The sequence below is a fragment of the Scatophagus argus genome, chromosome 1, assembly GCF_020382885.2.
Source record: "Scatophagus argus isolate fScaArg1 chromosome 1, fScaArg1.pri, whole genome shotgun sequence".
Taxonomy (NCBI): domain Eukaryota; kingdom Metazoa; phylum Chordata; class Actinopteri; family Scatophagidae; genus Scatophagus; species Scatophagus argus.
The window spans coordinates 11584095-11607986 of record NC_058493.1 but is presented as its reverse complement, the minus strand read 5'-3'; the positions used below and the strand labels follow the sequence as shown (position 1 = coordinate 11607986).

Sequence of the window (23892 nt, the reverse complement as noted above, 5' to 3'; positions counted from 1 at the left end):
TGTGAACAGTGGGCCATAGAGTCAAGAGTGAAAAATTAAGAGCCATTGAACAATTTTTTAGCACCATTTTTCCCTTGTGTGTCTGTGGTCATGGTCTGTGGCTTTAACATCGCTTAAAGAACAGAATGTGAGCACTGATAAAACCACGAGCGAAAGAAGAGGCCACAGATGAAACTCCAGCTGTTGGTCACAGTAAATTGTTTTTTATTTTTCTTTTTGCTGTCTTCTCTTGCTGCTCAGAGCTGAACCGGGACAGATGTAAAGCCAACCACTGGGGAGGTGCAAAGATGTCTTACGTCTTACGCAGGGGATCTGATCACAGAGCAGCCATTATCAGAAGCTGCAGGAAGTGACAAGGTCAGGGGGAGATGTCATGTCTCATCTCAAATACAACTAGCCATGCTTCAGGGGGGATTTAAAGGACTTGTTTTGCCTGGGGCACACATTGAAAACTTTTTTTTTCTTAATTAAGATCTGTCAGCAAATTAAGTACATTATGTACATAATACCATTCACGGTCTTTCTTTCACTTTCCAAACAGTTAAATTTTTCCATCTTTTAAGGATCTGATTGTGTGTTTGTATTGGATCCAAAGAGAAAACCCTGACCTTTACTGTTACCTTTATATGACTTTTAAAAGTGCTTGTATAATAAAAAACATTTGTCAGCCAACAAGAGAGTTTCTTTGTAAAACACAAGTAAGCACCCTTGCCCCTTTTCATTTGAAACTTGAAAGAAGCTTTAAAAGATTCAGTCCAAAAATACATGAACTACGTATCTGTGGCCTTTTGAGTAACAATATGCTAAAGAGTTTATTCTGAAGGTTGACAAAAAAAGAGATGCTTCATCTCTTATGACAAATGCAACCACTTCTGATATCCTCATTCATACATCTGCCATTTGGCAGAAATATCATCAGCGGGTCTTAAATGAGTAGAGGTCAGACATAGAAACATTTTTATACAACACATTCGTTACCATAAATCTGAAAATCTTCACCCATACTACTGTACTTCAGAAAATGACTTGAAAATGTTGCTAGTCTTCCAGAGAGAGTGAGATATTCTAAATTATTGAAAGGTAATGTAAAGCCAAAGGCGAGGCATGTATCTGTGAGTTCCCTTTAAATAAAGGGCTTTCAAAATGAAGGAAGGTCAGTAAAATGCTCTCACAAATGCATGCTTATGTGTATTTAACTTTTTAATATCAAACACACGCACAACTGCACAGACACACAAACACACAGAGGTTTACCAATTCTCAACAGGACTCAATCCATAAAGTGAATATTGAATTACCTGTGATGCTCCAGCAGTGTTTCATAGAAAGAAAATGTAGAGCAAGGGTCCAAGGATATTGAGTGAGTGCAGGCAGTGCTCTGTGGTCTGCTGTGGTTGTAATAGCCTCATTATTCATCAGTGTTCTCTGCTTATACACTCAGCAAAGCCTAAAGGAGTAAAAAGAGAGCTTATTATATACACAGTACACAAGCACACATACAGTAAAAATCCCCAAATACTTATGTACCTTCATCACCCTCCATACACCTCATATATCCATTGCACAAAATTAGTGTTAAAATTGCAATATGTATTTCTTTTTTTCCTGGCCATCTGGGGGCATTAGAAACAAATTGTGAACAAAGCACTGACATATAATCACCTCCACCTCTTGAGTTTATATGACAAAATTGTTGGCAGAAAATTGCTTATTTAAACATCTCGCCGTTAAGAATCATCATTATCATTATATTTCATTTGGACTTGTTTGTCTCATCACCAGGTGAATGAAAGTCCAATATTCACTCTCCTCTATTTTTATTTTAGCGGCTAAAAGGCCAGAAATGTCTGCTGTGTGCTCCTCAAATTCACCAGCTGGTTAACTGTGAGTGTGTTTGAAGCTGAGCAGGTGTACATCGAGTTGTTTCACCTAAAATAGTTGCCTGTCAAAAAAACATTGCTGTTACTTAACATCAGCACACTTATTCCCTTTCTACTGGCACTTATATATGTGTAAATATGAAGGGATAGTGATTTCATTTCCAGTCTTTCACCCCCAACCCCCCCACCCAACAACAAACGCACACACGTTCCCACAGATATAAGCTGTTCGGGAATACCACTGTAAAAAGTGGACTGCCGACGAGAAGCCTTTGTTTGCCTGTAATCAGGGGAAATAATACAATCACAGCTTTCAGGGTAAAAGTAAGCCCCAGCTTTAATTAATCCATTTGTCAGTTGAGTGATCTCTCTGTGTGAAAGTCATAAGCCTCTTGTCACTGTGACTTTGATATTCACAAGTTAATTGCCATGGCAGTGCAGGCTGCTGTCACAGGGAGTGTTGCTGTTACAGCTGAAAGAGAATTTATACTGAAACAGACTTTTGACTTATCCAAATAAAAGCTTTGACCCCTTGGATACTCTTATATTATTGGGTATAATCAGTCTAAGTTTGTTGTGATTAATATTGTAATCTACTCTTTTGGGGGAACAATTTTCCTCCCCTTACTTTCCCACACCTGGAACTGTAGCATTCAGTATCTGGATTGAGAGAGACAAAACTCTGAATTAACGCAGCAGAAAGCTTTTCCAGTCTAAACAAGTGGGTATTTTACAGCCGTGTTATATTTTATTCCTTTGAAGCTACTGTCAGGAGCGTAACTGGTATCTTTGTGTGCGCCACACAACAACATTTTTGCCAGTAGTTGCTTGTCACTGTTGCTGTGCAAAATGATGTGTACAAAATAGCTATAGTTCCTTTGTTCTGAATGGATGACATCAAAACAAGATGTGTGTTTTGCATCAACGAATGCCTTCTAGTCTCCATTTCAACTGCCCTGGAAACATCTTGATGTAAGACAGTACATCTACTGTCACTGCCCTGTGAAAACCATGTGTCTCCCAAACAGTTTTTCATGAACTAGAAAACAATGCCTTTTGGGAACTTGGCCAAAAAGATCAGATAAATTAAGGCTAGGACAAACCTACTGTGGCAGGAAGAGCGAATGGTATTTTTGGGTTACAGTAAAAGAAGCTGACATCAGTTGTTGGAAGAAGAGACAATATGAACTGTGGCCTCTTGTGCTGACAGCACAATATGACATCCTCAGTTAAAGGTTAAATATATGAATTTTGAAAGTATACAGTATATAGCAGCAAACAGCTATTTGCTGTGTACAAAATCAGTGAATAAATGGTGGTCTGATCAGACACTCTCTCTCTGTTTGTGTGTGTGTGTGTGTTAGTGCATACATGTTGGCGCAGGTTAGTCCTTCCCCGCATCTTGAAATGTGTTTCTAAAATTATTTGCAGGCTATACGGGATCTTGATTCACATTTGATCACGACTGCCTAATGTTTGATCTGATTTTCATCTGAAGTGTGTATTTATATGTTTTTTTAGATAGATAGGAAGAGACTCAAGCATGATATCTCAACGTTCAGGATGCAGATCTCTTGTGTGGTGTTTTGCCTACCCCACTTATTAACATAAACATATAGTTCACCCAAGTTTGCCTTAACTGTAGCAGGTTCTGGTGTAAAGTTTCCCTTTGTCCATCTTATTCCTCAGGGAGTGCTCATTAGACTGGATCATCAATGGCAAGGTTGGCATATTCCCGATGCTTTTGAGCCACTGTCTTACTCCCTCTCATTTGGCCCTTCGCTGTCATCTCTGCAGCCTTTCCCCATTCTCAGGCTTGTTGTCTTCCCATCAGTACTTCGGGGGTCTTTGTAGTTCCTTGGGCAGGTCAGCCAAAAACTGCATTCTTGCTCCGTTCATAAGTGAAAGGCTACTATAAAAAGCAGCAAAAGCAGAAATCTCCAAAAACTCACCGCAGTGCAGTGTTGTATTACAGTAACACAAACAGAAGCAAAAACAAGAATGTAAAACTTACGTTTTGCTGCACCACAGAAGGACATTGTATTATCACAGACAGTGAACCTCTGATTTGCTCTCGAAGAAATTTAATGGTTTTGTCACTGTTGTCTTGACCTTAATGAGCATATAGACAGTCGGAGCAGAGCAGCTCAGCTAATTAACACTCCAAAAGAGACTTAATCAGATGCTAAGAGCACTAATAAAAATGAAAGTCACTGGGAAAAAGGCAGGGGGACAGGGAGGGGCGTTGGAAGACATACATGCATATGTGTATGCATGAGCATTTGAGTGTGTGAGAAATTGATTAAACCCAAAATACATTTTTTTTTTCAGCTAAATTACATCATAGAGAGCCATTTGGGTAACACTAGAGAGTATCTAAAGGAAATGTTCATCCATAAGTGAGTGATCCATGAGTTTTTTTGTTGCTGAGGCATTAGGTGTTATCGCTTTGTATTTAAATTCTACCTCAACCAACTGAAATGGCAGCAGAAGGCAGGCAGCTAATGGGCAAGGTTGTTGTAGCTTCAAGCAGTGCTAAGAAGTGCATTTTATCCCAAATGCAGTGACCGTTCACTGAGAGACAATGACCTCAGTGATGTGTTTTCCGGAGGAGTTGGGAGAGAAATCGAGTGACTTGATTATGGGAATGTGAGAAAGAGAGATCCGGAGAAACTGAAAGAGAGAGAGAAAATGTGTAATAGCTGTATAGGCTATGGCTCAGTGCCTGTAAGGATTCATGGCAAACTCAAAAATATGTGCTTGAGTAAGTAGATTGTGTGTGCATATGATTATCGCTCTCCCTCCCACTTTGCATTTGAATTTTTAATCATGTCATGCCATGCTAATCACATGATGTGGGTAAATGTGTAAAAGTAATCAAGTAAAGCAATGGTGCACCGTGCTGCACTGTCTGTCTTTAGTTCAGCATGTTCCAACAACACCTCATTTTGCTTATGTTTAAAAAGCAATCCCTTCAAAAAGAACTCAAAGGATTGTTTTGAATTAATGAATTAGTAATGGATATTTAATTTTTTTTCAGCAAAACTATTCATGTAAACATAGCAGTTGAGCAAAATTGCACTTGCTTTTTTATCATCTCTAGGGCAGTTTAGCAGTTGAAACCAGGAGAATAGGAGATTTTAAAATCTGTAAAAATGCCCCCTCCTTCTGTGTTAATTCAACCCTTTTCTCCTTCTCCTTTCTCACCTCTCATTTTTCCTTACCCACACTATCTCATCATCTCTCATTTTGTACTGTCTTCCTGCTTTCCCTGCTTCTGCATCATCGCACCTTCTTATTTTCTGCAAGATCTTTTTTTTTTGTCATCTCTGCCTTTTTTATGATTCCCCCATGTCTCCTTCCCGTACAGCATCCCACCCTTCCTCCTCCTCCCTAGTCTCTGTTGCTTCATCTCCTCCATTCTTTCCTCATTCTTAGCTTTTTGTACCTGTTGTATTCGGTACCACTACCAGCCACTGGTAATGCATGTTTATTGTCTTCAGTGGTCTTGTCTGAGCATGTGCAGCATGTGGGAGTAAATCTCGCTCCCTTGGCTTACACACAGCCCTGTCTACTGTCGCGGGCAACACAAACACCTATTATTTACTGTGTGATTTATTTATGAATTAAGTCTTTTAACTTTCTGCTTACATCCATTTCCCAGGGAGAGAAGGATGGCAGGGTTGATTAATTGTGGTTTGCCGTGCCCAACAGAGCACTGTCCCGTGTACACACACAGACATTTGCATAGACGCTCTCTCACACATATAAGCATGCACATGACTATATTACCAAGAGACACACGCAGCCATACACAATGAGAAAACACATTCACTGAATGGAAAATGCCACTGTTCTTTCAACTTCACTCACAGGGACTGACATATGTGAATCTTTAATCTTAAATACAACAGTTTACATCAAGTACTTAGTTCACTACTGAGACCATTTTATGGACTCACTGTACCACTGTACTGCAATTTTAAACTCTGATACACTACTAGTATGAATAAACAATACTCGATACCTTTCAGCAGCATGGCAAAAAGAAAAAAACAGTCCTAGGCAAAAGAAACAGGATATTTTTTGTTGTCGTTTGGCAACAAATTGACAACCTGAACCCTGTGCTGGTATAGAAAAAAAAATAATTGAACATAAACCAACACATTTGTATTAATTTCACTGCCACCTGGGGTTGAACATTTGATTGGAAATCATTTTTTTAAATATAGCTTTTTATTTTTGATACTATCAAGTATTGATATCATATTGGTTTAAACCCCTGGTATGTTATAAGTATCGATTGTAGTATCGATGTATTTTGACAACTGTAGTGTGTATGTATATTTGAATTTAGACTATGTATTGACAAAGGAGGGAATATTTGTATCTAAATATATCCATACCATATGAATCTGTAAATCAAAATGTGATGAATATTGGTGTTTGTTGAGTGTACACTAATGAGTGAGATTGTGCTATTGTGGCACACACCAGGATAGTCATAATAAGAAAATAAGCAGAAAGTTATAAACCACCATTATAAATTGCGGCTAGAACACTGTATCAACTTCTAAACTATCAACGCTAAATTTTTTTTTTTTTTTTTTAATTTAACCTAAAAAGACTCTTTCTTGTGTACAACCACAGTATGCTTGTCCCAGTGGGCTAAACCTCGTTGATGCAGGCCAGGTGGAGTCAGGGGAACAACACAAGTGTTCATTCATCATGGGCTGGGCTGCATGTGATGAGTGAGCAAGTTTTGTTTGAGAGAATGGACACCAGTTTTCTCATATCACATGAACACTGGAGTTATACTGCAGCATATAAAAGAAGAGAGGTAAATGTGATGCGTTAGCTCGGATTTTATATGGACTGTTTTATTTAATTTCATTGCAGGTTAATTTACAGCAGTATGAAAGCAAGAAAAATAGGAAGGTTGCAGGTTCAGTCTCTGTTGGGATTCTCGCAGGTGTGAAAGTGACTCCCAGCCTTAACCCCGAAGTACTTTCGAGTGGACATTTCAACAAGTGGTCCAAATTAAACAACAAACAAGCGCAAACTTCAGAATAATATTAATCCAGAAATGAGCGACAGGGGGCAGAGACGGCATTCACCCTGTCACGTCAGTGTACCATCAAAGCGACCCTGAAGTTGCTACTGTAAGGTCACAGGTGTTTAGAGAAGGATCATAATTTGAGTTAAAATAAATACTTTGTTAAGGTTAATGAACCTGTCTCTCCTACACACACCATCAGTGTATGTTGTGCTGCAATACCTTACATACCACACAGGAACCTGACAGTCCAGCATTAAAGCTATCATCAGGTTTGATTACAAGATAGACAAAATAAATAAGGGAACCTCATAGTACATGTATTGTTTTTGCTGAGTATTCTTTACATCCTATGGACGAATTACATACACAAATGACTTCACATTAGCTCTAACAGATATGCATAAATACATTAAGTATCTGATTGCAAGTAAACACACAAAGGCTTCTCAGGAGACTGTTCTTAAGTACATACATCCATAAACAAACACAAAAGAATGTGTACACATTAACACACACACACATTCTCTGGATGGGCTCAAACTCTGAGTGCAGGTGAACTCAACTTTCCTCCTTGAGGTTCCCTTTGGAATTTCATTACCTGTACTTGGTGCTTATCGATCCTGTTATATACACTAGACCAAGGAGCTTCTAAATTATTCAGTCTGGTTAAATAGGGCTGTTCCATTATTCAGAAGAATGGCACAGTGTAATTAATATTGTAGAGATATGTGACAGGCTGGGTGGCATTTCACTCAGTGACAGCACATTGCTCGCTTTCTACTTTCTCTACACCCTTCTTGGCTTTTTCATTGTCTTTTTGCGCTCTGTTTTTCTCATTATCTCTTTTGGTCCTTTTTTGAAGAATTTCTTCCTTTTAACTTTCTCTTTTACTCTGCTTTATTTTTGCCTTTCTCTCCGCGTTTGCTCCTTTCCTTTCTTGACTTTCTAATTTACTTTTCTTCCTCCCCACCTCTCATTTTGCTCTTTCAGCCTCTTTTTTCCTCTCTGCCACTTTATCTCAATCTCTACTGCCTTATCCACTCCTCCATCCTTCTAATGGTTGTGTTGAGAAGTTGGTTGCGAGACTCAAACAGCATCTGGGGATTTTCCGAACGAGTTGTTGTGTGCATCTTGTGTGTGTGTGTGTGTGTGTGCATGTGCGTACATTATGGAGTCTTTTTTTTTTTTTTTTTTATTCTGATATATTCTCAGATTCTTCCACAATGACCCATATTGTGCAGCAGTTGTTAAGATGTGACAGAATATTCAGTTTGAGTGAATACCCAGAATATTTAATCCCCTGCCTTGCTGTACATACAGTGTATGAGAAAAGCAGAAGGGAAGCTTGGTTGCTACTGTACCTCATGCTCGTGACAGCTTTCTTGAGCGAGATGTTGGTGTATGCTTGGACACTTTTGAATAGGTATGGTAATGGACATTATATTAATATTCAATCCTACTTCTCAATTCTCTCTCCTTTATTAGGCCACTACTGCAGAGAAGTACTGCATTATTAGTGCAAGGAATACTACTGCCCTGTTCATTCTCAAGTTATGTATGTATAGTATGTTATTTGTCCAAAATGACAAAATGATGACAGGATAACAATAAAACACAACTTGAATTTTCCAAATGTTTCCCATTGTGTATTTTTTCTTGCACTTTGTCACACTATGATGTAACATAAGACTCAGGTGAGCTAACTGCTAAAATGCAAGTTAATAGTTTTTACTGTTGTGGCTGTTGCTCCTTCCTGGCATTTTGTTTTTTGATGTTCTATTTGCTGACTGACCACTGGCAAACTTATTGGACCAGTCGTTAATGACACACTAAGTTTGTTAAAGAGATGTATTTAAACCTTCTGTTTCATAACTGTCTTCAAACCATGGCTCCTTTGTGCAGCTGTTTATGCTCTGACAGCGGACGTTAGATAAATGTGATTAAATAAAAAAGCACAACACATCTAGTAAGCCGCAATAGCTTCCACCGTTTTGAAATTTTTGGCTTTCTGTTCCCTCAGAGGTCAGCACTGTCAAGATTGCTTGCAGTTGATCTACAGTGCAAATTTGTTGGCCAGTTTCTCCAGAGTTTAAGTCAGTGCAACAAATTTGTGCAGATTAACCTCACCCCTGTTAACGAATTTACTGATTTTGGCATTTTCAATTGAATTAATTGCATTGAATTGAACTGCAGGCCTTCAGCGAGACTGCACTTTGGTAATGAGTGGGTACAGGTGTGGAGTACCATCCCATGTGGCTGCTGTCCCAGTGCACACACACACACATGTTGTATCTCACAGCTCTGAGGTCTATCAGGAAGCCTCCTTGGCATCGTACTCTTCTTCATGCAGCCAATTAGGCGCCATCTCCACCTGTTCTCATCTCTGCTCCTCCTCCACTCTTGTCAAAGTTCTTTGACAAAACAGGGGAGAGGAGACTTCAAAAGACTTTGTTGTCTTGTTTTTTTTATTTCCCAACTTCTCTCTTTCTGAAGCCCAGAATGAAACTACAGAGGTGCAGGAATGACAACACAGAGAGCTCAAAGGGCCTGATGCATTGTGTGTGTGCAAGGAGGGATGATTAATGCTGTTTGTGTCTTCTTATGCTCAGTATCTTTATCTAAATGTATATGAGAGACATGTACCGCAAAACTGCTCAATACTTTGCCTTTTTGTTCACGATATGGTAAGACTTCCTCTGCTGTATGTTTGTCATTGTTTAAATCACGTTTATCTCACAATAGACTGAAATTTGTTGTGTTAAATGTGTTGATTACACCACCGTTACCAACACGCACTTTCAGTCTCAGGGCCACATGCTACCAAAACAATTCTCACTCCAACACTGTGGCAGCAACAGCTTCACAGGTGAATACATTATAGTTAAAGTCTAAACCAAGCTAATATTGGTTACGTAGCCTTCCTAACAGGTGGCAGGTGGCAGCAGTGGTGCTCAGTCCTGACACTTGTGCTCCTATAATACATAAAATTGGTGATTTGCACGTGGGATTGGGTGAAGGTGGTTGGTCAATGCATATTTTTGTGGATTGGGTGCAGATTGGATCTAATATCGAGTGGGTGCTGGTATTAAAAAGTGCTGGCCCATGCATCATAAGTCACACTCCAGCAAACATGGAATCGACCATGTGACCACATTAAAATGCAAGAAATCATTAAGCCCATGGCATCCAAATCTCACTCCAGCATAATGGCCATAGTTGGCAACCCTTAATTAGTTAATATCAGCCAGTTTTGTGTTGGAAGTACAAAAATACTCCCCCATGACCAATTTCACTGTTTTTGAATGTATTACTACCCATTTTAAGTATCCACAGCTGCACTCAGCATGTGATTTCCCCCTGAGAGAAGCTTTCTCTGTTCTTCACTTCGTTGTTAGGAGAAAAATGTCAGAATTGTTTTTATTAATCTTTCGCCATGATTTTAGCGAGTTACATTTGCAATGACAAAATCAATGATCGGTTTGAACTGAGGTACATAATATTAACATAAGCTGACAATGAGAATTCGTCACATGCTCCAGCAAACAGGACACTAGGAGGGAGTCAGTGCAAGAGAGGAGGGAGTTGCTGTGTGAATCTAGAGACACTCTATCTGCATATTTTCTGCCTTTGTCTTGTTATTTTTCTGCTTCTTTTTCCTTTTTGCCATTTGCACATTTGTCCTTTCTGTGCCTTTCTCTCTATTTCTTGTTATCACACCCTCTTTTTTTTCTCTCTTCGTCAATCTGTTATTGTCTTACTATCCGCCCTCCCTTAGGGGTTTTGAGTCTGACTGTTCTCAGATGCTGGTTAATATTTAATCTACTGTTAAATAACACATTGTTGATGAGTCACTGTCTGTCTTTCAAACATATTTAGTCTCAGAGCGTATTTGTTTTTTGGGGCTTATACTGCAAATGTGGGAAATATTGACTCCCATCCTATAAGAGATGCCTTTGAAAAACATGTCAGCAGCTTTTTCAAGTACTCAGACCCCTCCAGGCACCCCCCACCCCACCCCACCCCACCCCACCCCACCCTGGTTGGGCTCATGAACCATAGTTTTAAAAAATACAGTCAGTCAAAAATGCATTTTGCAAAGATGAAGAGACAGACAAAAATTAAGTTACTCAGTAAACACTTGAGTGCATGTGGAAATGATATTCCAAAGTTACCTTAGAGAGAAATAATGCACAAACATGTTGTCACAGATAGAAACGGACTGTCAACATCTTGCAGTCAGTTAGGAAACACAGATGTCTGTTTCAGCTTGATGTTTCACCGGGTTCCATATCTTGACTGTAATCCCAGTTTGGATGTGATGCTTCAGTCTTGCAATGAAGTTTGCGCTTTACAGTTCATTCCTGTTAGTTAAGTCAGTATCTGATGCATTGTCAGTTGGAAAGTAATCCATCGGGATCTTTTTTCCACCCTCAGTGTTTCCTCAGCCTGTGTGAAATTGCCGTTTGGCTGATATATATTACCTCAAATGTGTCATGGGAGACAGAAGCATTATCATATGTAAAGAGATCTAATATACTAGCAGCAGACAGAGAGACAGACAGACTGACGAGAATAACTTCCCAGAGTGTGAGACTGTGAGATTTTGAGTACAGGCCTTTATTCTGTTCAGGTTCTTTTCTGTGTCACACAATCTTTACTCTCACTAAAGTAATTTTAAGGTATCTCTGGCAAGACCTTTTCCAAGTTCAACACATCAGAAAATTGTGAACATCCTGAACTACTATTAGTTCCTCTGGAAATGTTCAGCTGATAATTTATGGAAACCTTGTGTGATTAATGATCACCCCAAACTGTGTGAATCACACGAGCTAATGAAATTTGTTGAAATTATCAGTCTAAAATGCTTACTTCCTCGTTTAGCTAAAGCCAAACTTAATATTTTAGCTGAGAAGGGAGTCTTCAGCTCTCAGTTTCGCTGAAGCTTTTAACAACAAAGAGATCATCTCGAAAAAACAGGGAATGAACCAACCTTTCACATCACTTAGGGCATGTTGTCAGGTCACTTCATTTTTCACGTATCTACACTGATGTTACATTCTGAAGTTCTATCAATGGCATGATCAGAACACCATTTAGTATTTTAGTATATATTGTGCCATCGTTGAACTGCAAAAAGAATTCAGACAGCCAGTACATTTAAAAACGTTGCCGGGTAATGCTGGTTATATTATGTAGCCCTGGAGGTGGCCAGTGAGAGGTTGCTAGGTTACAGGTAGGTATTAATAGGTAAGTTAGTCAGAGTGATAATTAAGGAGATGTGGCAGGAATATACTGGGAAAGTTTGCATGAAAAAAACATTTATTTCTACAATGTGGTTCCGTTGCTTTTATTTAAGTAGAAGATTTGACTATTTGCCTAATGCATGCTGTGATAGGCTCCAGTCCCCAGCACCTCTACACAGGAGAAGCAGTTCAGAACATACAGTTAGGTAGCATATTTTATTTTATTTTACTCTGAACAAACATAAATTCAAAATATTCCTACTCCAGATTAACCCAGAGACCCTGCCTTTTTTTAAATTTTATTTTTGTTTTTTTTTACTGACCCATCCTTTGCTTTGAAGCCAAACAGCTGCATGAAGGTTATCCTTGGCCAGCTGTCCCTGTCAGGTTTTAGCGGGCTGCTCCAATTTAATCTAAGGGCTCATCCAGGGCAGACCTATACGTGATAATCCATCATAGCTGATAGTATTGGGTGTTTTACACACACACACACACACACACACACACACACACACAGGACTTTCATTTTTTAGTAATTTATTTTTTTCAATGAAAACTCAATTATCTAGCTTTGTGAAGTGCATTAAAACATACTATGTGAAACACATTCAGTCAGGAATAGTGTCATGTGGCACCTGTATGCAAATGTTCAGTAAGAATTCAAACCCATCTTCTCCTCTGATGTATTACCCAGAATACAAATTTCAAAGCACAGCCAACTGAGTTAAAATTCTCCCTTTTACATCACCTAAGAAGTCTGTCACTTGCAGTTATCTTGAAGCTCTCCTCTCTTCTTTCCCTTCCCCATCTGCTTTCTGTTTCTCTCTTCTTATAACTCTGGACATTGTTCATACTGGACATGCAAAATTAGACAAAAGTACTGGGACACCTGGCCGTCACAGCAAAGGGGACTTTAATGACATTGCATTTTAAATACACAGACAGCTTTGCAGCTAGAACAGGTTCCAATCTTCAGTGAAGGCTTTCAACAAGATTTTGGAGTGTTTCTGTGGGAATTTTGGTCCATTCATGCATTAGAGCATTTGTGAGGTCAAGCACTGATGTTGAACCAAAATTCCTGGCTCACAGTCTCCATTCCAGATCATCCCAAAGGTGGGTTAGGGTTGAGGTCAGGGCTCTGTGTGGGCCAGTCAAGTTCTTCCACACCAAACTCATCCAACCATGTCTTTATGGACTTTGCTTTGTGCACTGGGGCACCGTCATGCTGGAATAGAAAAAGACCTTTGCCAAACTGTTACTACAAAGTTGGAAGCATAGCATGGTCCAAAATGTCTTGGTGTGCAGAAGCATTAAAATTTCCCCTCACTGGAAGAAAGGGGCCCAGAACAACCATTGAAAAACAGCAAATAAAATGGTGAATACTTTTGTATTTATGGTATATTTTTAAAGGGGTTGTATTTGCTGTTTATTATAATCACTTGACGTTGATGTGATGATGTCCATAATACTTGGAAAATGTTGCAGCTTGTATGAAAGCCTGCGGTTTTGCAAGTGTGTTGTCAGGCTGAGTTGCTTTTAGATGAGAACAATTTACAATTGTATAAATCAGTCTTTCACATGCATCGTCTTTTTTTTCCTTTCCCTCTCCCCTCCTTCACACACACCTTTAGTAAGTGTAATTATCACGATCTGTCTTTGCCAAATGAAGCAGATGTTGGCTCCCTGTACACCTTAACAGTGCTCCATAGTTCTCTTACTCTGAATTATAAACAGTTAGCAGTTTGGCATGGAGGCAAGAAGCATTACATTACACTCTCATCATGTCTAAAAATGCAAATGAGCCTCTTAAAAGAATATGTTTAATTTTGAACTCATCAATTTACCTTGCTATTATCATAAACACCAAAGGCCTTTTCTTGTAGCTCCTGAATCTCAAACTCAAATTGGAGTTATTGCAGATTTTTTAAAATCTCTGTAAAGCATTGATCTATTTAAGATTGAGTCAACAAGACAATTTATTTTATTGTACTGTATTTTTATGTGTGACTGTGGGCACCATACAAAGAGTGTCATCATTTGGCGCTAAGCTCTCTGGAGTCTTGGCTGGAGAAATAAATAAAATAACCTGGTATCATTATCTTTTCTATAAGATCTCTGAAAACGCATATTTTGGAACAAAATCCCAGAAGTGCCATTTGACTTAGTCACTGTCATCTACAGTTATTTACTATTTTCTGTTATTGTCTCTGAGATCATGATAGTCGACTATAGTTATGCTCAAGTATTAGCACGGAATTACACACTTTTACTTTGGTGTTCACCAAAGTTAAATGGGCTAGCTGCCAATAAATCAATGTATTCCTTGAAAATGAAAAGAACTTTATGAAAATACACTGACCCCATCTATCTCTTTGCATCCATCCATCTATTCGCAGATCTTTCTATCCCTCTTGATAAACATGACAAAATGTTGCTGTGTGTTTTCTCCACACTGTTGACAAGACCCGCCTGTATTGTGAGCAAGTACTTCATTCAATCAATAACAATTGATAACAGCTGAAAAAGGCCTCTGTGAAATGAAGTGTGCCGCATTAATGAAGCATTATTTATCAACTGGTTAATGGATCCAGTGTGAGATTAATATCAATATTAAAAGTCTGGTTGTTTTGGGAGGCTCATGGTGAGTTCTGTTTAAGTTCTGAAGTAATTGCAGCCGCTTGTGCTTTTTTCTTTCTGTCTGTCTCTGTCTCTGTCTCTCTCTCTCTCTCGCTCTGTGGTGTCACCGTTTACTCCACATACATGTGTCTCTGTCTGCTCTTATTGGCTTATCCTTTTCACCTTTTCTTATTCCCGCTCACTATTGCGCATGATACTGAAGAACATTTCCTTTTGTGCCTTTCTCTCACTGTTTGCCTCAGCATTTTTGTGTCTGTGACTCTTTGTCTGTCTCACTTTCTCTGTCGGTTTCAGTTTTCCAATTTCAGTCACTTTATTGGCATGACTGTTAAAATGAATAGAATACATAATATCTTCCCTTCGCTTGTGCAGATCTTTCCCTCCCCCGCCCCCCCTTCCCTTCCCTCCTCTCTCTCTCTCACACACACACACACACACACACAGGCACACAGACACACACTCTCACACTCTTCCCTCCTTACCTCCAGCTCTGACTCTGACCTTTTATTCGAGCGTTTCTCCTCACTTTCCTCTTTATCGACATCCTTTGGTAGTACCTCCTTCCTTCCTACCACTTCACCTGGACTGACTGCTCTGCATTGTTGGCTGCTCTGCTGCAGTTTCCTTGGAGATGCACACACTGACACACACACACACAGACACGCACACAGAATGTGGAAATCGTGTGTGTGTGCCATCAAAGCGAGTTGGCTGAGTAGAATAAGGTCATGATGACAGTGAGGCAGACAGATGATGTGGGTCACATGACCTCCACGCCACACAGCCTTGTCTTCACTACTTCTCTCTTTCCTCCCAAATACAGTGTGTTTTCCTCTGCTCTCATTCTTCCCTGTCATTCGAGTGTTATGTTCTCTGCCTTGTGACTTTCTGTTATCTCTGTTCTGCCCTCCATCACAGCATAATCACAGAAACCAGAGAGTACTTTTCCTTGCCTCTCCTCATCATGCCCACCTTGCTCCAAACAGCTGCATTGACTTGAATAACCATATGTTACACCTAAGGTGCTTCATGTGACATATGCTGTAAAAACACAGAGAAACACAACAACAACAAGACACAGACACACAATGAAGGAAACAAAGCCTTTGCTGCAATCTCACCAACTATTACTGTTCTCTGTCTGTTTCTCACTCTCTCTCTCTCTCTCGCTCTCTGTGGCTCGCTCATTGTATTTTCATGCCTTAACAGATGCGTGAGTTATTGTGAGAGACCCAGAGGTTGGTGAGAATGATGATGTAGTGAAGCACAAGTCTCAAACTTACACTTACACATCACTTATACTTCTAAGTTTTCTTCAAGGACGCATGACTTGTGAATCAGTGGTGCTTCCATCTCACCTCTTGTTCTTCTCCAGTCTTCTAAGAATAATTTCTTTCTTAATGATATTAACCTGAACGGGGAGTGTACAATGGAGTAACAGGACAGTAGGCATAGAGAGAGTAGATAACCTGTGACAGCTCTCAAGGGATGAGCTTAAATGTGAGATAGCAGGGGTTCACAGTTTGCCTATCAGGGTGTCCCATTAAGCTCAGTCTGAGACTATTAAAGGATTTAAGTGAGGATGACTCTGAAAATCCTCTCCATGAAGGTTGGGGTTTATGTATGTGTGCCCATATGACAAGTCTCATATGATTTGAGACATTGTCAAAAAAGATTTCCATCACACAGTTTAAGAAAATCAGAATCAAAGTCTCACATCAGTGTGTTGTTTTTTTTTTATTTTTGTTTGTTTGCTTCTGTTTTATATTTAGAACATAACACTTATGTTGATGGGAACTTTGCACTTAATTAGTTCAAGGAATCTGCAAGAAGCTATGGTGTGTTAATGTTAACTGATCCTGGGGCAGAAAGCTACTGTCAGTGCGATGTGTGTGTGTGCGTGTGTGTGTAGTGCGTGTGTGTGTATTTGTCTCAACACTAAACTCTAATCAAGATATCAATGTGTGCTGTTGCAAGTCTTCACTGCACTACACTGATGTTCTGTTCAGTTTCAAAACAGAAGTAATTGAAGATCTTGTTTTTTTTCATACTTTAAGTCTGAATTAAACTTCAACTTCAACATCAAGTAATTTACTTGTCAAGATGATTGTATTTTATAATCTATGCTCTAATTCGGCCATTTTAGTGTCAGTGTTTGGTCAGTACTTTCAGTTAGAAATGCACTTTCCTCACTATTAATAGCACTTTTAATTTAGTGGGGCCTCAGAAGTTCAAGTTTTAACAAAGATCTTTTGATGAAAATACAGGTCTGTGAACAGGACATCTGTATGATTTATTTCTTCTGCAAAACGTCTCCTTTTATATACCTTCAAAACTGACCCATGTGTCAGACAGAAGTGAGTTATCTACAGTAGCCCTCAGTCTAGTGCAGGCAGTTAACTAGCAACATTGTTTTCACAACTGACTTGTCATACAAAGTATAGATGAGACTGTTTGGGTAAAGCTGCATTAACCAAACCAAATAAACCAAGAATTTGATAAACTGAAAGTTGTTACATATCCTCCTGAGAGGATCATACGTGTGTACCTAATTCCATGGCCATCCATCTGATGCCTGTAAAGACATTATAACCATAAAGGTGTCAGCAGAAGAAGAAGTCTGAGGATCACAGACGCAATCATTTTTGAGTGTTGAGAGTCACTGTCATGAGACCCAGTAAGGTTTTAATTGATATGAAATAAATCTCCAATGTGTTCTCTTTTCTCCTGTTTCTCAGCTTGTCATTTTCAACACAATGTATATTGGATACGATGGGGCTCTCACAAAGAGAATGCCAGTCATGCATTTCTCTTTATTTTCTCCTCTTCTCCATCCTTCCCTTTATCCCTCCTCGTGCTCCTCGCTATAGTCTAGTCATCCCTTCTGTCCGTCTGTGCCAAAGATCTAAGCGGTTTTCATCTCTTTGTCGGAACTCTACCCCATTCTCGCCGCGTTATCTTTTCATCCTGGGAAAGCTCAAGTGCGGCAAACACACTCTTATAGAGCAGTACGAGTCATGTTTGACCGCGCTCAACAAACTCCACATCACTTCACATCACTCCTGTCCTCACAGCAGACTGCAACCCCTAATCCCCCACCTCTGACTTGTTGTTTTTTCTTTCTGTGTCTACATATCACAAAGCTGCTGTCATTTTATTCACATATTACATTTACTTATGGTGCTGTATGGCCTCATATGCCCTCAACCTCATGTCTGTTCTATAATAAGTAGGGGATTTGTAGACTTAATTGGAATTTTACCTTTCTCTTCTCTGCTTTATTTGGATTTAATAAAATTTCTGGATTTGGTTTTGGACCTTTTGGCATCTCAAAAGCAAAGACCAAAAAAGGGCTCACAGTAGGATCAGCATGAGACACTTAATGATGAGGTGATTCTCAGAAAACATACCAGCATACCGAAAGAGTGTTATTAAATAGACAAAATCTCACCAGGCTGATAAAAGAGGCTCAGTTATGTCTATAGAAACTGGTTGCACAATGTGGAAATTTGTTCGAATTTTTTGTCTTTCCTCAAGGATTGCATGCTCTTTGTCTGCCAATACCCTATATTGAAAAATATTTCAAAGAGAAGATTCATTGTCCTTGGATATGAAGCCTGCAGTGCTGCAAGGATACTGCTTCTCTTTTCTCTTTCTCTTTTGTCTATTTCCTTTTCCATTCTCTCCTTTTCATTACAATTTTTTGTTTCTCCACCTCTCTGCCCTTCCAATCTGCTCTCCAGTGATTCCCCCTTTATTAGCTTCTCCTGTCATCTGACGCTTTTGTTGATCGCACAATTTCTTTCTCCTCTTGCAGTTTTTGGGGTGGAAAACAGTCCATCACTGACAAACACAAATACACACACAAGTGCACTCGGTATCACAGCATGCATCACACACCATCAAGCACCATGACATGTCGATTTCATGATCCTGGAAAAACCTTTCATTGGCGTGGATGAAACAAATGAAGCAAGGCTCTTGTTGTAGTCACTACTGTTGGCTGTCAGATGCATTCTTAAACCTCATGCTCATCCATGACACCCACATATACAATATAAGTAATGCATAAGCATGCAAAGACAACCTCACAAATGCTCAGATGGATGGGCACACTCATTCATGAAGATGGATCCTTTCACACAAACAGATACACATACCGAATTGCTGGATATATAGAGATTCATTATTAATATTATGAATAAGTTTCTCTCGGAAGTTTGCTTTTCCTTGTTTGTTTCTCTATCATTCTTTCTTCTGTTTGCACTCTGCAAGCAAACATCCTTCAGGGAACTGAGGTTTGGTGTCCGCTTGTGTGTTTGTGTGTATGTGTGTAATTAATTCTCATGCTACCATTGCCTTATTGTCTCCTCCATCCTTATCATTTAGTCAATATCTCTCAGTGTGGCACATGACGTCCACATCCACTTTAGTAGTAAGTTTCAGCAGTGATCAAGCTGAAACGGCCACTCATTAATTCATCTGGTCGGTTTATGCTCATCAGCCTGTTGTCACAGCCGGCTACCCCAAGATAGGACAGTACATTTATGAATGAATAAAGTACATTGATTTGGTAAAATACAGAAATGAGTAAGTACTGTAAGCGTAAGTGGAGTCTGTTTGACCAGTCTGACCATGTTCAGAATTTTTCAGCTTGACATGACCAACAGTGAGCCGTATTGGGAAAAAATATTACCTCTTGCTTTTTTCACTCCAGAAAGTTTCCATATTTTTCAAACTCTGTGGTAGCTAACACACAATTGTAATTCTATAATAAGCTCCAGTCATGGAACACATAAATAGACTCATAACAAAATGTTCTTTTGTTTGAAAATCTGTTTTATTGTGAAGTTCAGTGACTGGACTGGACACTATTAGTGTACATGCAAACTGAGATTAGTAATATCAGTTTTTTTCATTTTTCTTTTTGAACCTTTGAATCTGTCTGCGGGCAAAAGGGAGATGGTAGACTATTAGTGGTAGAGATTAGTAGACACAAAAAAAATGCATTGTCTTGGTTTTGGGAACTTGAATTCAGCACCAGTTAAAGCCCTGTTTGTAGGAAAGACATAACTCTGTTTTGGAAGGCTGTATCTGTTTAGCAGTACAGTGAAACTTATAGGTGACTTTAGAAAAATACATTGAAAAACAGTGACTTATTAAAGGATCTGCATGAAAAAAGTGCAGTTAAAAATCAATTTATTCTGTCATTGTGTGCATGCGTGTTTATGTGTAGGCAGGGAAACTGCAATTTACAGTTTATTGAAACCACCAAGAAGGTTACTGAAGGTTAGTCCTGTCACTTATAACAGCCATTTAATGGTCAGGTGAAAAGTTAAATCAATGTCCCAGACGTGTTTTGATATCTAGAGCGCCAATCGAGCCAAATGAAAAGGATGGGGTCATGACATCAACTATTTGATCTCTCTCCATCCTGTCTGCCGAGAAGAATCCTGATAAAATGCTGCTGTCATGGGGTTTTTGTGTGTGTGTTTGTATGTGTTTGTGTGTGTGTGCATGTCTGTGTGTGTATGTCTGTGTGTGTGTGTGTTTGTGTGTGTGTGTGTGTTTAGTGTTTCTTTGGGTCAGATGAACACTTTCCTCTTTTGCAGTTAATGGATGAAGTATGTGACTTCCCTCTCGGTTACCTAGTCTTGTCTTTTTCTTACCCTTTCTCCTCTCCTTTCCTTTCCTTTCCTTTCCTTTCCTTTCCTTTCCTTTCCTTTCCTTTCCTTTCCTCTGCTCTCCTCTCCGTTCCTTTCCTTTCCTTTCCTTTCTACTCATAATGGTGGCAGGGGAGGGCCAAAGCATCTAAATGGTCTCTTGTGAATGAAGTGAATAGAGACAGAGCTCATTGGCATGCATGAGCAGCTCCCATAAAGTAACTACGCATATCAATCACGCTCTGCGTGATTTCGTGTTCGACAGGATTCAGGACCTTCTGTGGGATTCCTCTGGCAAGTTACAGTATAGCATACATAGAAACACACACACACACACACACACACACACAGTCACAGACAGACATTGACATATGCATGTAGGTACGCTCACATTTCAACAGTGCACAGACACACATATACACCCGCTGACTTTTTCAACCACAACCGCACACGCGCACACACACTCACACTGCTCAGCACTTTGTCAAGCTGTCACTGCAGTTTGACACCAGCTCTCCTGTCTCATCATTAGTTTTAGTGAGAGATGTCCTGTCCCCTCAACAAAAACAAACATGGCAGGTGGTGAGGAATCAATTAATCAGACGAGGCATTTGCCGATAGTTATGTTTCACTTACAACTAATGTGCATTGAATATCTCAGAAAGTTTCCAATAATGCATGGACAACATTTTCGGTCAGCATCCCCGGGAACAGTTTTGATAGATGAATCATCAGAGTGAGATAGATTGCTGTCAAAACAGCAACTTTCTATGACTGATGATGGTCTTCAACACTAAACAAACTGATGCACCTGTGAGCAGGACACAACACTGTGCTAATACTTGTGTTAATAACTTCTTCCCATGTTTTTTCCCCCTCTCTGCTACAGCCTTTGGCCTGGTGTAGACAACTGATTCCTGTACTATTTTCCTTTTGTAGGATCTTTACTATTGACATACAACTTGATCATGTGCAACAAAATGGATCACAACCCAAATTTCAAAGTTGTTGCCATATCAGGAGATCTCTACAGTGACGATAAAAATTAAGATATTTGTTATATGACATGCATCTACCCTAGTTTCATCTACATGAAAACTAATGTGTGATGCTCAATTTGTGCGGATTCAAAGCTGCTGAAGCTGTGTATGCGCAATGCACCTGCGGGGTCGGGAAATGCAGCACTTCTGTTTAATCTGAAAAGTTGCACAGAGGTTAAAGTCTGCTAGTTGACATAGGTAGACTATCCACTTTGTTTATTTGTTAACGTCATCTGTTTAGAATGTCAGCAGTGTGTGTGTGAAGGCAGAGGTAAAGGGAATATCTCTGTAGTGTAACAGGTTAAGCTCTCTTGCTTTTTTGCATCCCTCCTTTGTTCTGTCTTGTCTTCTTTGTTTTACTTTTGATTGCATTGTCCTGTTGAGGAGCTTCCACCCATCCACCCTCTCTTCCCTCTGGCCTTGCTGTCAGTCTCTCTTCTTTGACTGACTGCATTTGGAAGTCTCTGTCTTTTAATTATTACCACTTTTGTTCAACTTAAGTACCCCTGCCCATTGATCTCTTTATAATTGCCTTATCAAATCCCTGCTTACATAAAGTTGTCTCTTCCTGCATCCTGTTCTCGGTTTCATTCTTTCTGGGTCTCTCTTTGCCTCTACTGCTTGTCTCTCCTTCAAATTTTCTTTTTTCTTCCCCCACAGTTTTTTCGCTTCTGTCATTACTCTTAGCTTCATCCCTCTTTTTGCATTTTTCTGCTGTTTTTCTGTCTCCTTCTCTTTTTTCTGCTCATCCACTCTCCTCCTCTTGCCTCTCTCCTCCTCTCTTCCTCTTCTCTCTTGCCTTTATGTCCCTCTCCTCTCTCTCAGCCTCCCTTTCTCTAGTCGATCAGACAGCTGAAGCAGCCAAGCTGCCGGAGGCGAGAGCAGACAGAGGAGCCGCTCTGTCCGACCTCCCTCCCTCTCTGGAGAGGCAAACTAATGCCGACACGCCAATAAGCTGTAAGGAGACAATTATTCACCATTTGTATCAGCTCTATGTCTTTCTGAGTTTATGTAGTACACCTTGGAAACATAGCTGTTACCCCACATAGTGTTTTAATACTTGTATCTTTTCGTGGGTTACATTTTCATAGATTTATTAGTAGAGATTTGCATCAGGGAAACTGTAGCCTAGAGGTTACAGTTTGCTTCTTACTGGAAAATCACTGGTCACTAAGCCAACTGAGAAAAACCGAAGGAAAGGAACCCCCACTGCGCTACTGGATTTGCTCTTTGTCCAGCATATAAAGACATATAAGGACTGTAATTATCCTGGGCTGTTCCCTCGTGTGAATGTGTGTGACTGTATGAATGTGAAGTGTGTTTGCTGAATGTTTGCTGAAAAGGAACAAGCATGTTCAGACAACGAGTTTTGATTAAGTTATGTTTAAATGTGAGTTATATTGTTGGATGCCTGAACTGAAACAGTTGAAGTCTCTCATCTTCTCTTTCAATTTGTTTTGGAGTTGGTGGACATCTTCCACCTGGTGCTGCAGATGCAAATTTTTGAATATGGCTTTACAGTGTATGTTTTTGCTTGCATGTATATACACAGTTTGTTGCTGGAGAAACTGTGGCCTGCTAAGCAGAGCACAGTAAAAAAGAATGAATGATTGACTGTTCTATTGATGAGTTCCACAAATACAAAAGTACAGTGTACTCAGTCTCAAACAGACATTTACACGCATATTTCTGTATTATGGGCACTGAAGCTTAATACATATAACCAGAGGAAGACGTATACAGTAGGCATTGTGGATATCATAGGATACATGCTTGCTTTTATTTCCTTTCTAAAGCATGCTTTTTCAGAAAATCCGAGCAAAAATCAATGGTAGTGGGAGGAGAAACACTGAGTGCCCACTTTCATACCTGTCGCATGATTTTATACTTGTACCCACTGTTGTAAGAATGTGGTCTTTTGTGTATTTACCTACCTGGTTCAGAAGCCAAATTGTCAATAGCCACAGTTTTACAACTGAGATGGAATCTGAACAAGAGTCTTTTTTTCCCTGGATCTCTTTTCTACTCTTTCTTGAAAATGGGGAAAAAAATGTTGTATACATCTTGTAAATGGAGATTTCATTAACATGTACAAATGTAAGTGAACAGGCCGTGGCCCAATACCTTAAGCTATTAGCAACTCCAACTTGTTCCATATAGGGCAACATGCAGTGACAGATTCAGAGCCTTCGTTTATTTCAAACTTCATTTCTTTCTGGAGATTATGCTCTGTGTTGTTATGTCTGATCGAGTTGACGTTTAAGGTGAACAGGCCGCCCACTTCCCTGTCTGTCCAATGATAACAGTTGTAGAGCACAGTGAAAATTTGTTCTCCCTGTGAATCGATGCTAATCACATCATTGTGCTCCC

General features: G+C 39.6%; 1 protein-coding gene across 4 annotated transcripts in view; it reads left to right on the top strand.

Annotated features, from left to right (window-relative positions):
- Positions 1 to 23892, top strand: part of LOC124056087 (MAM domain-containing glycosylphosphatidylinositol anchor protein 1) — a 157513-nt gene that overhangs the window by 20753 nt on the left and 112868 nt on the right. The gene's annotated exons all lie outside the window — the stretch shown is intronic.